Raw genomic sequence first — 4332 nt, 5'->3', positions numbered from 1 at the left:
ACTCTTCGCATGAGGTGGCCAAAGTACTGGAGTTTCAGCTTTAGCATCATTCCTTCCAAAGAAATCCCAGGGCTGATCTCCTTCAGAATGGACTGGTTGGATCTCCTTGCAGTCCAAGGGACTCTCAAGTCTTCTCCAACACTACATTCAAAAGCATCAATTCTTCGGTGCTCAGCCTTCTTCACAGTCCAACTCTCACATCCATACATGACCACAGGAAAAACCATAGCCTTGACTAGACGAACCTTTGTTGGCAAAGTAATGTTTCTGCTTTTGAATATGCTATCTAGGTTGGTCATAACTTTCCTTCCAAGGAGTAAGCATCTTTTAATTTCATGGCTGCAGTCACCATCTGTAGTGATTTTCGAGCCCAGAGAAATAAAGTCTGATACTGCTTCCACTGTTTCCCCATCTATTTCCCATGAAGTGATGGGACCGGATGCATGATCTTTGTTTTCTGAATGTTGAGCTTTAAGCCAACTTTTTCTCTCTCCACTTTCACTTTCATCAAGAGGCTCTTGAGTTCCTCTTCACTTTCTGCCATAAGGGTGGTGTCATCTGCATATCTGAGGTGATTGATATTTCTCCTGGCAAACTTGATTCCAGCTTGTGTTTCTTCCAGTCCAGCGTTTCTCATGATGTACTCTGCATATAAGTTAAATAAACAGGGTGACAATATACAGCCTTGACGAGCTCCTTTTCCTACTTGGAACCAGTCTGTTGTTCCATGTCCAGTTCAAACACATAATACAGTATTATTGACTACAGTCACCACACTGCACATTACATTCCTAGATGACTTATTCCATAACTGGACATCTGTGTCTTTTGATCACTTTCATCCATTTCACCCATCCCCACCCCTTACCTGGTGTCTGAATTTTTAAAACAATGCTAAAAACTAGAGAAGACATCAAAAACTATTGACCAAACTTTCCTAAAAGAATGAAAACAAAAAGTCTGTAGCATATAAGAGCTATGTAAACTTCTTCTCAGCCCTCCTCGATTATTTCGTCTACGAACAAACCAACACAAGGATCACTTAAAACTGCAAGCAGCTTTTAAGAAGTTCATAGAGTTAAGCTCAACTAAGAATCTTACGAGGGAAAATAAGCTTAAAGATAGGCACAGATATTTAACGATTCCCATTATACTTTTTAATAATAATAAGTAATTATTACCTATTAATATTATTATTATTATATTTTCATTATATTTGGCTTAGCGGTAAGCTAAAACACACCACCATCAGAGAGACAAGACCTTCATGCTCAGAGGCAGTTAAGACCCTGAGAGCTAAGCTGGAAAGTGGAGCCCCCTCAAGAAACAGGATGCCAAAGTACAGGACTTCCTGAAATCTCTACTGAGAAGTTTCAGCATCTTCTCCACAGCCTGGGAAAGGAAGAGCAGCAAAGGCCATCATGATCCTCTGCTTTTCAGGCCCACAACCATGCAGCTGAGTCACATTAAGGAAAATCCTGGAAGGGAATTCGAGCCCAACTCTCACAGCAGTTCGTTCTTCCTGAAAACTTTCTCTCCCTCTGTCTTCCTATTGAACTGGAGGTGCCTCCATCACCCACCAGGACAGACAGCACCTGGTCTCTCACTCCGGGCAGGGAACCATCATTCCCCCAGAGTGTCCTGTGACTTGAGCATTATATATACACTCTGATTACAAGTATGCAATACTGAAAAAACATGAATGTGAAAAAGACCGAAATGAAATACAGAAAGACTTTACACATTATTGCACTTTTTTAAAAAAGGTCTCACTCTACAAATGCCACAGACATTTCCCACATTATCCGTTTACCATCAATAAAGGGAAAATGAAACAGTCCTCTCTAGCACTAACCCCTTTATCTTACGAAGTGAAAGATGACACACTGCATTTGTAACAGCAAACAAAATCACTTAACAAAGTATGCCCGAACATACTGTGATAGGCAGAGTAACAATTCCCGAAGATGTCCACATCCTAATCTTTGGAACCTGTGTTTCTGGTGTTTTACATAGCAAAAGGGACTTTGCAGGAATCCTTAAGTTAAGGACTTTGAGTTGGGGGAAATTACTCTGAATTACCCAGATGTACCTGATCTAATCACATAGATGCTTAAAAATGGAGAATCTTTCCCAGCTGTGGTCAGATCAACTGCGTAACAGAATGATGCAACGCGGCTGGTTTTGAAGATGAAGAGGGTCACAAACGAAGGAATGTGGTTGGGAGAGGCAAGGAAACAGATTCTCCCCTAGAAACTTCCCAAAAGGAATACAGGCTTGACCAACTAACTTTAGCCCGGTGAGACCCATTTTGGACTTCTAAAACACAGAACTTCAAAAGAATAAGTTTGGGGACTTCCCGGGTATTCCTGTGGCTGGGACTCTTGTACTCCCAATGCAGGGTGCCGGGGTTCCATCCCTGGATAGGGAACTAGATCCCATGTGCCACAACTAAGAGTTCGTAGGCCACAACTAGATCACAGATGGTGCAATGAAGATGGAAGGTCCTGCATGCCACAACTGAGACCCGGCACAGCCAAATAAATGATTTTAAAAAAGAACAAGTTTGTATTGTTTTAAGCCACTAAATTTGTGATTTGTTAGAGTAATCATAGAAAACTAACATACACACATTAAACAACTTCTAACAATATGTGAAATTGTCTAGAGGAGAGAAGCATAATCAAACTGCCCAAATACTTAAAGCATTATCAGAGATAAGTTACTTGTGCATTTTGTGATATAGTTCACTTCTATTTTTCTCATGCTCTCACAAAACTCCATCCACTAAAAAGCCAGCCAAAGTGACAATTCTTAAAACTTTCTATAGAAGAATGAACCATATCAACCAAGAAAATAGAAGCGTCAGGAGAACAGGATTGACTGGAAAAATCTGGAAATAATACTATATTTTTCAGAAAGTCAAGCATCAAAATGTTTGCACTGCTTATTCAGTATCAGATGGATGCCACATTTTAAAAAATAAGTCCTTCTAAATATACAAGAGATTATTTGGGGTGTATGCTAATCATATTGTGGGTATATTAAGAAGAATGACTCAATCTTCTAGAGATATATACTCAAATATTTACAAATATTTGAAGTGGGACTATATTTACAAATATTTGGAGTGGGACTAGCAATTGACAGAGCCATAAATGAAATTAAATTAGCCTGAGTTACTGTTAGAGCTGGGTAATGAGTACATGGGGGTATATTATATTAGCCCAGATTGAACTTTTCCAAATTAAAAAGTACAAAGTCCCTGACCTATTTATCATAATATGAATTTAAGACATTTAATAGGTGAATAGTTTAAAACTCCTTCCTGTAACATTTGTTGTTCAGTCACTAAGTCCTGTTTGACTCTTTTACAACCCCATGGACTGTAGCCCACCAGACTCCTCTGTCAATGGGATTCTCCAGGCAAGAATGGTGACCCAGTGGTCACCATTTTCTTCTCCAGGGAATCGAACCCGAGTTTCACCTGCATTTCCTGCTTGGCAGGTGGATTCTTTACCACAGAGCCATCTGGGAAGCCCTCCTATAACATCTGCCCCACCTCAATTTTCACCACGTGCATCAATTACTATTTTATTCCCACTCATTTTGCCTGATTTACTAATCTAATGAGTTTCAGGAAGTCACCTATCAGCTAAAAGGCTGATTCTTCATTTGCAGAATGGCAAGAGTTATATTTGCTCAGTCTATCTGAGTTACAGAATTATCCAAGATAAACAACACAAAGCAGGATATTCAGAAATCTACATCATTAGTAAATTTCAAGCTCAGCAGCAACCATTCACCTATTCCCATAGATCCTCTTCCCTCCCACCTCCAGTTCCTCTCTTGAGCCCTCAATTGATCCGCCCAAAGCCAGGGTCCCTTTGAAAGGGTGCTCTAAACACACAACACACACACATACAGTCAGGGTCCCTCTGAAAGGGTGCTCTAAACACACACACACATACACACACGCACTTTCTTCCGGGGTCCCTCTTCCACCGTCTACACACACGTTTTCATCTCTTTCAGCACACTTTCTCTCTACACATCTCTCCCTCCAACCTTCCCCTCTTCTAAGGATTCTACTCAACCTCCCCCTTAGCAAGTCTACCCTGAGCACTCCTCTGCTGGCACTATTACAATCATCCCAGTACTTCCCTGTATTTCAGTACTATCATCCTATCAACTCTGTTAACCCAGTACTGTTCACCAACACTCGACGAGCTAACTTCCCACCCTCTCACCTTTCAGTTAAAACACAATCACTAGTTGCCAGGGAGTGAGGGAGTGGAAAATAAGGAGTGACTTCTAATGGGTACAGGGTTC

The 4332-nt window shown here is 40.8% G+C and overlaps 1 protein-coding gene across 2 annotated transcripts in view; it reads right to left on the bottom strand.

The window, feature by feature from the left end:
- The window catches only part of LOC104995808 (dymeclin-like), a 64353-nt gene that overhangs the window by 59173 nt on the left and 848 nt on the right, over positions 1–4332 (bottom strand). The window lies entirely within an intron of this gene.

Source organism: Bison bison, unplaced genomic scaffold (genome assembly GCF_000754665.1).
Source record: "Bison bison bison isolate TAMUID 2011002044 unplaced genomic scaffold, Bison_UMD1.0 scf7180017864287, whole genome shotgun sequence".
Taxonomy (NCBI): domain Eukaryota; kingdom Metazoa; phylum Chordata; class Mammalia; order Artiodactyla; family Bovidae; genus Bison; species Bison bison.
Note: the sequence above shows the minus strand (reverse complement) of the source record. Positions and strands in the feature narration are given on the sequence as shown.